Source organism: Oryctolagus cuniculus, unplaced genomic scaffold (assembly GCF_964237555.1).
Source record: "Oryctolagus cuniculus unplaced genomic scaffold, mOryCun1.1 SCAFFOLD_69, whole genome shotgun sequence".
Taxonomy (NCBI): Eukaryota; Metazoa; Chordata; class Mammalia; order Lagomorpha; family Leporidae; genus Oryctolagus; species Oryctolagus cuniculus.
The window spans coordinates 603,888-616,934 of NW_027208355.1; the positions used below are offsets into that span (position 1 = coordinate 603,888).

The 13,047-nt window shown below is 39.2% G+C and overlaps 2 pseudogenes; one reads left to right on the forward strand and one right to left on the reverse strand.

Annotated features, from left to right (window-relative positions):
• The window catches only part of LOC127489411 (nucleus accumbens-associated protein 1 pseudogene), a 29,340-nt pseudogene extending 24,711 nt beyond the window's left edge, over positions 1-4,629 (reverse strand).
• A 3,447-nt stretch (positions 4,630-8,076) lies between these two features.
• LOC127486096 (U2 spliceosomal RNA) lies at positions 8,077-8,202 on the forward strand (annotated as a pseudogene).
• The last annotated feature ends 4,845 nt before the right edge of the window (positions 8,203-13,047 follow it).

The window sequence follows — 13,047 nt, forward strand, 5'->3', positions numbered from 1 at the left end:
AAACAGTTTCCCGAAACACAAATATAACATAGAATTAAAAAACTATACAAACTAACAAACTGAGCCAATTTTTGAAGAAGTTGAAAATGACTTATGGAATATTCCAAACTTTCAAGGAAGGAAAAAACATTTGTTCCCCACACTTGCCCCAAGTGAAAATAAGTAGAATATTTTAAAATTTCTTTTGGGAAACCACTATTACACAGATGATGAAACTCGGAATATGATACAAATTAAAGTGAAATTAAAGAGCCTCTTGTTCAAAAAGATATGCAAATATTCTTTTTTTAAAGATTTCTTTTATTTATTTGAAAGACAGAGTTACAGAGAGAGGTAGAGACAGAGAGAGAGGTCTTCCATCCACTGGTTCACTCCTCAGATGGCCTCAATGGCTGGAGCTGTGCTGATCTGAAGCCAGGAGCCAGGCGCTTCTTCCAGGTCTCCCATGTGGGTGCAGGGGCCCAAGGATTTGGGCCATCTTCTACTGCTTTCCCAGGCCATAACAGAGAGCTGGATTGGAAGCAGAGCAGCTGGGACTAGAACCACTGGGACTAGAACTGGTGCCATATGAGATGCCAGCACTTCAGGCCAGGGCTTTAACCTGATGCGCCATAGTGCCGGCCCCAATATGCAAATATACTAACCAAATATTATATAAATTTGGGCCCCTTGCTGTGGAATAGTGGGTAAAGTCATTGCCTGCAGTGCCAGCATCTCATATGGGCACAGGTTCACATCCCGGCTGCTTCACTTCCAATCCAGCTCTCTGCTATGGTCTGGAAAAGCAGTGGAAGATGACCCTAATCCTTGGGCCCCTGCACCTCTGTGGGAGACCTGGAAGACGATCCAGGCTCCTGGCTTTGGATCAGCCCAGCTCCAGCTACTGCAGCCATTTGAGGAGTAAACCAACAGACGAAGACCTGTCTCTCTCTCTGCCTCTGCCTCTCTCTAACTCTGCCTGTCAAATAAATAAATATTTTAAAATATTATATAAACCACATATGAAAAACTAATAGATCAATGACAAGCAAGATACACTAAAAAGTGTAAGAGTATTCAACATTCTCAAAAAACCATGTAAATCATCCAGGTAGGTGAAGAATACAAGGGATTACATGATCACTTAGATTAAATGTTTAAAAAGCATTTAATAAAATTCTGCATCCAGCCATAAAAGTCAAATGTTAGCAAAATATTTAAAAATAATGATTTGCTTAATCAGATCAAGATTATGTAAAATTAGCATGCAATAAATTACTTAAGGAGCACTGAGAGATCTTTCCTTGGACGCCCACCTCTCATAACATTGTACTGGACCTATAGTCAGGGAAACAAAGACATGTAAGATAAAAGAATCACATTTTTTGCAATACAATTGTTAATATATGTGGATGACATTACATACAAAGATAATTCAATCTAATCCCCAAACAAATGCAACTGATAATTAGCTATAGCAACACTTCTGGGCAGTAGATCCACATATAAAGCCAATTGGATTACTAAGTACCAGCGAGAAACAAAGTGAACAAAAGACAGACTAGGAAACACATATTTACAAGAGAAATGAATCAGAAAAGGATTCAATCATCTAATACCTTTATGCACTCTTCAAATCAATTTATAGAACGTAAATGACCATACAGAAGAATGACCCAGGAATGTGAAGAAAGACAAGGGCCCAGGAGTCACAGTCAGCAAATAGAGACTCGCCTGCTGCAGGTCATTGCAGGCTCCAGCTCACGGATCCCTGTGGGAACAGAGGTGCAGCGGCCTGGGCTGCAGCGGAAGACAGAAAGGGGGAGGAGGCGGCTTCAGACTACAGCCCAAGCTTCTCCCCTCACAACCCCCACACTGCACACCCCAAGTCACCGCCCTCCTCTGATTGGCTACACCTTTGTGACGTCGAACGCTCCCCCTCCAGCTTTGCAAACAATCCAATCAGGTGCGCCCGCGCAGTATTACGTAAACACGCGGGCTCTTCGCGTCACAGTGGTAGTCAGGCTCTGCCGCCCAGGGGGCCAGGGTGTTCAGCCTCTTCCCGTCTGTGAAAAGGAAGCCAGATGGCTCAGAAGCTTGGTGTCTGGAGAAGGGGAGGCGGAGTTGGCGGACCTGCTGGAACTGGATGCAGGGGGCCCTGCACTTCCCCGTGGTCGGCTCTGGAATCTGTGGCCATGGCCTTGGGCAAAGTACAGTGAGTGGCGAGCTTGATCATCTTCCCCTTTACCTCCAGGCCAGGGAGGCCAGAGCACAGCCTGCAGGGGGACAATGCTGAGGTGATGTTTCCAGGTCTCTTGTTGACGTTTTTTGGAAGAATGCAATTTTTCATCTCAATCAGCATGGTATGTTAAAGTGAATCTGTTGGGGCCAGTGTTGCGGTGCAGTAGGGTAAGCCACAGCTAGGGGGCCTGCATCGTGTATTGGACCGCCAGTTTGAGGCCCAGCTCCTCTGCTTGTGATCCAGTTACCTGCCTTTGTCGACTTTTAGGATATCAACACAATTCATTTGAACTCATTGTTTTTTAAGTATTAAGCTGGCGCCGCCATGGCTCACTAGGCTAATCCTCCACCTGCGGCACCGGTACCCTGGGTTGTAGTCCTGGTTGCTCCTCCTCCAGTCCAGCTCTCTGCTGTGGCCTGGGAGTGCAGTGGAGGATGGCCCAAGTGCTTGGGTCCCTGCACCTGCATAGGAGACCAGGAGGAAGCACCTGGCTCCTGGCTTCGGATCAGCATAGCGGCGGCTGTAGCGGCCATTAGGGCAGTGAACCAATGGAAGGAAGACTTTTCTCTCTGTCTCGCTCTCTCTCACTAACTCTGCCTGTCAAAAAGACAGAAAGACAGAAAGACAGAAAGACAGAAAGACAGAAAGAAAGAAAGAAAGAAAGAAAGAAAGAAAGGAGAGAGAGAGAGAGAGAGAGAAAATGAGTTGGCAAGTGTAAATGTGTTGGCAAGTGTTTTGGTAGAGTTTGAAAAATATTGTTATTACTTCTTTAAATGTTTGATATAATTCAAAAAGGATACCATCTGGTCAGGACTTCGTGGTAATGTTTTAAATTGCTGATTACATTTATTATTATTATTGTTTGATTGTTGACTGCTTTAGGCTACTAATATTTTTAGTTTCTTCTTGAGAGTGACAATTTGTATTTTTCTAGCAATGTATGTATTTCATATAAATTGTTGGATCTTTTGACATCTTGATTCACAGTATTCCTTTATAATCTTTTAAATTTCTGTAAACTTATTGGCAATATACCCTTCTTCATTTCTTAGTTTATGAACCGTATCTCTTCTGTTTTGGTCTTGGTCTAAGAAAAATCATCCCATCTTGTTGACCTCTGCAACAAACCAATTTTTGTTTCACTGCTTTTCTCTTTTGCTTGATGCCCCATACTTAAAGAGGTCTGGCAATGTAACTATTTCTGTGTGGACATCTATATCTTATAACTGACCGGGAAAAGCAAGGAAGGTACAGAAGAATAAAATTCAAGTCCCTGAAAGGCTGTAGTAGAGAAGAAGTGATCAGATTCTTCTATCACCTAAAAGTGGAGTAGACAAGGCACAGAGAAGCAAACATGTGCATTGTTTGTCCCTGTTCTGTAACACACACTGTAGACTGAGACAGATTTGGGCCCAGATGCTAAACTAGATGCTCTGCTACCTGCATGTATATGGTCATATTTTACACATAGTGCTTTTGATTTCCCTAAAAGCAATGGTGAATTTTTTACATAAATAAGATAACAAACCATCATCATGTAGACATCCATGAAAGGATTGAAGTTGTGAGAACTAGGTGTTTGGTGCAGTGGTGATGGTACCATTTGGGATGCCTGTAGCCCATATTCAGATGTGTGGTTTCATGGTTTAACTTTGCTTCCAATTCCATCTTCCTGTTAATGTGCACCGTGGGAAGCAGCAGGTAGTGACTCAAGTAATCTGGTCCCTGCCACACCCATGGGAGACCTGGATTAGGTTCCCAGCTTCTAGCTCTGAACTGGTGCACCCACAGGTCTTTCAGGCATTTGGGTAATGAACCTGTGGATGTGAAACCTGTGTCTGTCAGTTAGGTTATCTGTCTTGCTGTCTCTCTGCTAGTAAAATAAATGGATGAAATAAAGTTAATAGTGGTGGGTCCTGTGGCACAGCCGGATAATTCCCTTGCTTGAAGCACTGGCATCCCATATGGGTGCCGGATTGTGCCCCAGCTGCTCCAGCTCTCTGCTATGGCCTGGGAAAGCAGTAGAGGATGGCCCAAGTCCTTGGACCCCTGCACTCACATGTGAGACTTGGAAGAAGCTCCTGGCTCCTGGCTTCAGATCAGCTCAGCTCCAGCCATTGTGGCCAATTGGGGAGTGAACCCTCAGATGGAAGAGTTCTCTCTCTGCCTCTCCTCTCTCTGTGTAACTCTGCCTTTCAAATAAATGAATAAATCTTTTTTAAAAAAAGTTAATTACTTATCACTGCAAGGAATGCAGAGTTTGGAATTTGACTTTAGCCTATTGACTACATTGTAAAACAAAAATCATTTAAGAAATATAACAGTACTCAATTTCTATAACATAATTTATAATATCCAAGAAGAAATTCAGAATCAACACCCAGGTAAAGAAAAAAAAATGTGATTCATAATCAAAAGGAAAAAGAATCACTAGAACGAAACTTAAGTTAACCCAGATTTTGAAAGTAAAATATAATATGTTTATGCTATACTTGTACTATATGTTTATAATATAAAGGATGATATATCAAAATTATCAGTAGAAAAAACAACTGGAAAAACAATGGAAATTCTAGAGCTGTATGATACAGTAATAAAATAAAAAATACATGTGGACTAAATCACAGGTTACAAAAGACAAATAATAACCCATATTTTAGCTTTAAAAATGCCATGGGTTTTTAAAAATATTTATTTTATTTATTTGAAAGACAGTTACAGAGTGAGGTAGAGCCAGAGAGGGGGGGGGGTCTTCCATCTGCTGGTTCACACCCCAAATGACTGTATGATTATTAGACTGATTAATAATAATATATAATAATAATATATTATTATTATATTATTAGACTGAATTTATTCAGAGAAAATAAATCCACAGAGGTGGGTGACCAACTGTAGGCATGCACATTGGTGGAACACATGGCAGGAGGCCCCAGATACAAGCGACCAGCCTTTTTTTATCTTAGGAGGGCTAGGGGTGGGAGTGGGAGTAGGGGCAGTTGACAAGACTGCACTTGCTCCAGGGGTTGGTTTTAGCTCCTTTGTCAAAGGTAAGTTGGTTATAGATGCGTGCATGGATTGATTTCTGGAGTTTCTATTCTGTTCCATTGGTCTACACATTTTTTTTTGGCCAGTACTAGGATGCTTTGATTTTAACTGCCCTGTAATATGTCTTGAAAGTGGTATTGTGTTGCCTCCATCTTTGTTCAACTCTGATGTCCATCAACTGAAGACTGGATAAAAAATATGATGGTACATATACACTATGGAATACTATTCAATGGTTAAAAAAATAAACTCCTGTCTTTTTTCAACAAAATGGATGCAAGTAGAAACCATTATGCTTAGTGAAATAAGCATAATGTCCCTAAAAGACAGATACCATACATTTCCCCTGACCCGTGGTTACTAATAGAATACCTAAAATGTAATGCATACCGAGTGAAATTGACGCTTTAAGATTTGAGGAACATCTACAGCCCTTGTCTCTACAATTGAGGAACAGTGTTTTTTTCTTCGTACTATTTGTTGAACTCTTTACCTAGTGTAGGATGAATCTTATGAGTATAAAATAAACTGAAAATATATCTTTGTAAATAAATGAGTGGGAATGGCAGAGGGAAGAGGAAGAAGGATGGGAGTGGGCAGGATGGAGACTAGAGTGGGAAACATCACTATGTTCCTAAATCTATCTATATGAAATACATGAAACTTGTATACCTTAAATAGCTTTTAATGATACCACTTTTAAGTAAATTTTAGACTTTCAATTTTATCAGATTATGGAGTTTTCAAAAATTAATACATGTATATTCATTCACTTTTTATTTTTCTTCTATGTCTAGATTTTTAGAAATTTTTTATTTATTCTTGGCTTCTTTTCTTTTTTCAATCTTTTCCTGGCGTAGGCGCAATGACATCTGAAGTCACAGTTTTAATATCTGTATTTCTGTTACATCATAGCATGGACCTTCTAGCTATCTGCAGGAAAAGTAGACAAAGATGAGAATGTACTTACTTGTCATGGTTCCTATAATAAATTACCACTTATAGGGTGGTTTAAGTGACAGTACCTTATGACTCATGGCTCTGGAGGTTGGGAGTTCCACATGGAATGACAGCAGGATTTTTTCCTCCTGGGAATTCTCCCCCAGGCTTCCAGGTGGCCACCATCTTGCTGTGTCCTCACATGGCATTTCTTCTATCCACACTGGTGCCTCTCTTTGGAAGGATACCAGCCAGCTTGGATTATGGCCTCTCCCTTTGGATAACGTTTGACTTTAAAAAGTTCATTAAAGTCCCTGTCTCAAAATAGAGTCACACAGGGTCTCAGGGATTTAAGGTGTATACCTTGGGGAGAAAAAGTTTAGGCCACCACATTAGTAAGGGGCTCAGGGCTCTGCTGCATAGGCAACCAGCTCCGTAGGGACTTAGTGTTGAAAATGAGAGCAAGGGTTCCTCATAGTAATAATTTCATTATCATTGCATAATCTGGGAACACACACAGTCACATAAACATTTGTTTACATTTACACAAACTGTAATGGAAATATCTGGTGATCACATACAGATAAAATTAATACAATCCATATTATGGAATATTCATTAAAACTGATGAGGGGGCTGGCACTGTGGTTTAGTGGGCTAAGCCTCTGCCTGTGGCATCAGCATCCCATATGGATGCTGGTTCATGTCCCAGCTGCTCCTCTTCTGATTCAGCTCTCAGCTTATGGCCTGGGAAAGCAGTGGAAGATGGTCCAAGTGCTTGGAGCCCTGCACACACATGGGCAACCCAGAAGAAATCCTGGCTTTGGATCAGCCTGGCTCCTACCTTTGTGGCTATCTGGGGAGTGAACCAGCAGATGGCAGACCTTTCTCTCTATTCTTCTTCTCTCTGTCTGAAACTCTACCTCTCAAATAAATAAATAAAACCTATAAAAACCTGATGAAAAGTAGAAAAATGATTAATCACCTATGAGTATTATGATATTCGATGTTCACATTTACTAAAGATAAGCAATGAAGAATGAGAACTAAAAGTTACATAAAATTTTATACCTCTAGTAATACAGACCAGTCAGAATGAGACATGTTTTCCTAAAGGTCTTGCACATTTTAAACTAATGTTCATCAGAGCCAGTAGGTTAATCCTCCACCTGCGGCACTGGCATCCCATTTGGGCGCCGGTTCTAGTCCCAGCTGCCCCTCTTCCAATCCAGCTCTCTGCTATGGCCTGGGAAAGCAGTAAAGCCCCTGCACCCACATGGGAGACCAGGAAGGAGCACCTGGCTCCTGGCTTTGGATCGGTGTAGCTCCAGATGTTGTGGCCATCTTGGGAGTGAACCAACAGAAGGAAGACCTTTCTCTCTGTCTCTCCCTCACACTGTCTGTAACTGTACCTCTCAAGTAAATAAAATAAATCTTTAATAAAACAAAAAAACTAATTTTAGTCAAAATTAATTCTTAATATGTGACACATAGGAAAATACTATCCCATAAATCACAAATCTATTTCCACAGAAAAAAAAATGATGAAGGCTTTTTTGATCTTTTTATCATTTTCTGCTAAATTAATTTCACAGTGATCATTGTGGATTTTTCAGTTCCTTGGCAGCCTTTCATGACACCTAATATTTTTTCAACACTTGCACTAGTTTGGCTATTGAATTAACAGGTGATGACCATTATTTAAATTTAGTTAATTTAAAATAAAATTTTATTAAATTTTAGTAATTTATTAAATCATTCTAATCAAATAATTTAATTAATTAATTTTAAAAGTATGATTATACACACATCAACTTGTATCTGCAAAGTCTCCAGAGCACATTAGTGACAATGTGGGTGATTCATGGATCGCTTCTCGGCCTTTTGGCTAAGATCAAGTGTGAGTGATAATTACAACTGGTTGAATTTAATTGTTTTAGTCACTAATGCATCCTTACTATGTTGCTATTTCAAATATAATTTGGGGAACTAATTTGCTGGGTGTGGCAAGGCATCCCTAGTTTTTTTTTTTTCTTTAAAGATTTATTTATTTATTTGAAAGGCAGGGTTACAAAGAGGGAGGGGAGAGAGAGAGAGAGAGAGAGAGAGAGAGAGAGAGAGGTCTTCCATATGCTGGTTCACTCCCCAAGTGGCTGCAATGGACTGAGCTGCACTGATCCAAAGCCAGAAGCCAGCAGCTTCCTCTGAGTCTCCCTCATGGGTACAGGTTCAAGTTCAAGTTCAGCCTACTCCACTTGCATTCCAGCTCCCTGCTCATGTATCTCGGAGAGTAGTAGAAGATCCAAATGCCTGGGCCCCTGCCCCTCAGAAGGAAGACCCAGATGAAGGTTCTGGCTCCTGATTTTGGTCTGGACCAAAGTAAACCAGTGGATATAAGGTTTCTTCTTTTTGTATATCTCGCTCTTTAACTCTGCCTTTCAATAAATAATACTTAAAAAGGAATTAATAAGCAAATGTATATTTCCTTTTATCTCCCCAAACACATATTTACCACTTTCATGATCCCGATTCTTGCCTGTACATCCAAATATCTTGTAGCATTTATTTCAAATGGGAGAACTTCCTCTTATAGTGCAAGTATTCTGATAATTGCTTTAGAAATCTTTTCAGAGAAATGTTTTGTGTTTGCCTCATATTTGAGGATAGTTCCATTAAATATGGAGTCATATCCTGCAGGGTAGCTTCTTTCTACCCTTTGAAGATGCCCTAACATTGTATCTGAGAAGTCAGCAATCATTCACGTATGGTTGTACCTGAGTAAGCCATGTAGGGTTGTTTTTCTTACTGTTTTCAATATCTCTTTCTCAGGGTGGGCATTTGGCATGGCCCTTGGGATACCCCTTGGGAGACCCACATCCCATGCTGGAGTCTTTGAGTTTGGGTCCTGGCCCTGATTTTGACTCCAGCTTTCTGCTCTTGTGCACAGCCCTGGAGGCAGCATGCCATGGCTTGGGTACTTGGGTTCTTGCCACAGAAGTGGTAAATCAAGAGGCTCCTTGCTTCCACCTGCTCAGCTCTGGATGTTGTAGGCATTTGGAGGTTAAGCCAGTATATGAAAGATAATCTCTCTCTCTCTCTCTCTCTCTCTAATCATTGAGCAAAAAATAAAAATGTGAAAGAGTCACTCTTCATATAAATCTATTTTTAATTTACAAAAAAATGCATTTGTTTATGATATTTTTGATGCCTCATCTAGTTTTCTTTGTATCAATCCTGATTAGGGGGACTTTGAACATTTAAAATCTATATACTGGGGTCTTTCACAAAATTTGGGAAGCTTAATTTAGTGATTTATTCAAACATACATTTTTTCTCTTCCTTCTGAAACTCTAGTTTCATGTATTGAGGGTACTTCAAAAATTTGTAGAAATTAGAAATAAAAAAGCTTATTTTCATGCATGTTTTCAAATCTATGCATATGGAGGGCTTTAAGATATTAATGAAAATGGATATTATACTCATAGCTTTCAGCATTTTTCACACTGTAATGTAATTAGGTATTAATTCCACTCTCTACAAACTTTCAAAGTGGCTTTGAATATGAGATTGCTTTGTAAATCACTCCATGTGTTTGGACCTCTGCTCATTTTTCTTTTGTAAAGACTGGATACCAACTATTGATTTGTTTTCTTGGTATGTTTTGGGTTGCATAAAAATACCACAGAATTAGTAATTTAAAAAGAAAAGAAATTTGTTTCTTATAATCTGGTGTCCAGGAAATATGAAGTCAAGAAGCTGCATCTAGAGTAGGTCATCTCACCACATCATAGCGTTGCAGACAAAATTGCAAGATGAGGGGCTGGCACTGTGGCACAATAGGCTAATCCTTCACCTGTGCTGTTGGCATCCCGTATGGGCACTTGGGCAAGTCCCAGCTGCTCCTCTTCTGATCCAGCTCTGTTCTTTGGCCTGGTAAAGCAGTGGAAGATGGCACAAGTGCTTGTGTCCCTGCACCCACATGGGACCCCTGGAAGAAGTTCCTGGCTTCTGATCATCCTGGCCCAGCCATTGAGGCCATTTGGGGAGTGAACCAACAGGTGGAAGACTTGACTTCTTTCTCTCTCTCTCTCTCCCTCTCACTGTCTATAACTCTAGCTCTCTAATAAATAAAATCTTTTTAAAAATTGTATGATGAGAGAGAGAGCAAGAAATTAAACTCATTGCCTCAGGACCTTTCAATACTGGTATTAATCCATTCCTAAGGACAGAAACTGTTCCACTAAGGACTATTTTTGCAACACATGATTGCAGGGGGTATGTTAAAACCATAGCATTTTTGGGGCCAGCACTCTGGGGCAGCAGGTTAAAACTGCGGGCTGCAGCACCAGCATCCCAAACGGGTGCCGGTTCGAGTCCCGGCTGCCCCACTTCCAATCCAGCTCTCTGCTATGGCCTGGAAAAGCAATAGAAGATGGCCCAAGTCCTTGGGCCCCTCCACCCACGTGGAAGACTTGGAAGAACTCCTGGCTCCTGGATTCAGATCAGCTCAGATTATTATTATTATCTTTATTATTAATAATAATATATTATTTAATATTATTAATAATATTATATACTATATTATATATTCTATAAATATATAATATATTAATATATATTTATTTATATATATTTATATTAATATAAATATATAAATATTATAAAGTATATATAAAATGTATATATAAATGTTATAAAATATATATAAATGTAATATTATACAAATATAATATAAATATAGTAATATATTATATTATATACTATATAATATTACATATCGAATATATTATTATATATTTTATATTACATAATGCATATAATATATTATAATGTATTATATATTATATCACATATATTATATAATTATATAATATTATATGTATTATATTATACATTACATATTATATGTATTATAATATATAATGTTGTATATTATCTATTATATACTAATATTAAGAATATTACATTATTTAACATTATTAATATTATTATATAATATTATATATTATATATTACATAATATAATATATCAATATATATTTTATATATACATTTATATAAATATATATAAATATTTGTTATATATTGTATATCATATAATACATATAAATAAATTATATATAAATATATATTTATATAAATATATAATTATATAATATATATTTTTATATAATATTACATAATTATATTATATTAATCTTATTAATATAATATTAATATAATTATATAATTATATAATTATATTATTACATTTTAATAATAATATAATTATATTATAATTATGTTATAATAATAATAATTATTTGTATTTCATAGGAGAGAAAGGCAGTGTATACGTACCAGACACTCTAGGGTTAAAAAAAATATTCTGCTGGAGTGGATGTTTGGGGTGGGAGGTGTTTTGTTAAGATGCTGGGTGGATGGCCACAGCCCAATCGGAGTGCTGGGATTGGAGTCCTTCCTGTGTTTCAGATTCCATTTCCTGCTGCTCTACTCCCTGGGAGATGGTAGGTGATGGCGGCTCAAGTTGTTGGATCTTTTTTTTTTTTTTTTTAACTTGCAGAGTGGACAGTGAGAGAGAGAGACAGAGAGAAAAGTCTTCCTTTTGCTGTTGGTTCACCCTTCAATGGCCACCGCGGCTGGCACATTGAGCTGATCTGAAGGCAGGAGCCAGGTGCTTCTCCTGGTCTCCCGTGCAGGTGCAGGGCCCAAGCACTTGGGCCATCCTCCCCTGCCTTCCTGGGCCACAGCAGAGAGCTGGACTGGAAGAGGAGCAACCGGGACTAGAACCCGGCACCCATATGAGATGCTGGTGCTGGAGGCAGAGGATTAGCCAAGTGAGCCATGGCGCTGGCCCCCCTATATTTCTGTATATATTTAAATTTACATCTCTTTGCTTGTCTTTAAAATACCTATCTGTATATCTTAAGTTGACAGATATGTCTTTACCATATAAAATGAAGTTTGGAACTACTTATACACTGAGGAATAGATAAATTAAGCTAATTAATGGTATGCATTTTGTCACATACCTATTTTTAAAGATTTTATTTATTTATTTGAAAGACAAAGTTATAGAGGGAGGAGATGAGGCAGAAGAGGCAGAGATTTTTTCTTCTGTTGGTTTACTTTTCAGATGGCTACATGGCAGGACTGGGCTAAGCCAAAACCAGGAACCTGGAACTCCATCCTGGTCTCCCACATGGGTGGCAGGAGCCTAAGGATTTGGCCATCTTCCACTGTTTTCCCAGGTGAATTAGCAGGGGGCTAGATCAGAAGTGGAGCAACTGGGCCGTGAACCAGCACTCGTGGAATGCTGGTATAGCAGATGGTTGCTTAACCCACTGGGACACAATGCCAGCCCCCACATACTTATTTTTATGGTAAAATGCTAAAATATAATCTCCTCATTAATGTAAATAGAATACATTGTTATTTAATTTTTGTCACTATTTTTTGTACATCAGACCTCTGAAAATTATTCTTCTTATACAGATGAAATTTTTATCCTTTGGCCAACGTGACCTCAAATCCCCTCCAGTGTGTTGTTTTTCTTTTTAAAGAAAAGATTTGTTGGGGCCAGCACTGTGGCACAGTGGGTTAATGCCCTGGCCTGAAGCGCTGGCATCCCATATGGGTGCTGGTTCTAGTCCCCGCTGCTCCTCTTCCAATCCAGCTCTCTGCTATGGCCTGTCATAGCAGTAGAAGATGGCCCAAGTCCTTGGGCCCCTGCACCTGCTTAGAAGACCTGGAAGAAGCTCCTGGCTCCTGGCTTCAGATTGGCGCAGCTCCGGCCATTGCAGCCATCTGGGGAATGAACCAGCTAATGGAAGACCCCT